Genomic DNA, 573 nt, shown 5'->3' with positions numbered 1-573 from the left:
TATTAATATATTAATATATTAATATTAATATCAGAATATTACTAGTTACAAAGCTCCAATGCCGGGTCTATGCTGTTTGTTTAAAAAACCACCCACCCAAACGGTAGCATTTTACCAGGAAGGTTTAACTTGAATATTTTTATGACAAGGTCATGCAAAAAGCTTTCTGCAAAGACACTCACATTGCATCCTTGGATCAAAACCTCAGCAGCAGTCCTTTTGGAATCAAGCTTCACCATTTTGAAGAAGGACCAATTCCTGCAAACTGAACAGCCTTTTATTCAGCATCACCCTGGCAGAGCAAAGCTAGAGAACCTGTTTGCAACCAAGATTTTGCTCATCTGACAGAGTCCAGTGTCTCATCAAGGGCTAAGAGCCTCATGCATTCCTGTTTAATGTATTGTTGAAGGCTTTCACGGCCGGAATACGATGGCTGGTGTGGGTCTTCCGGGCTGAGTGGGTGTGTTCTGGAAGTTTTGTTTCCTAACATTTTGCCAGCACCTGTGACCGGCATCTTCAGAGTGCAGGAGCACAGACAGGAGCAGTTCTCTCTGTGCCCAGGAACTGCTCCTG

The sequence above is a fragment of the Python bivittatus genome, unplaced genomic scaffold, assembly GCF_059951505.1.
Source record: "Python bivittatus isolate LINGU-HERP-01145 unplaced genomic scaffold, Pbiv_v1 ctg000570_np1212, whole genome shotgun sequence".
NCBI lineage: Eukaryota > Metazoa > Chordata > Lepidosauria > Squamata > Pythonidae > Python > Python bivittatus.
The sequence above is the reverse complement of the archived record's forward strand: the minus strand, read 5'-3'. Positions refer to the sequence as shown.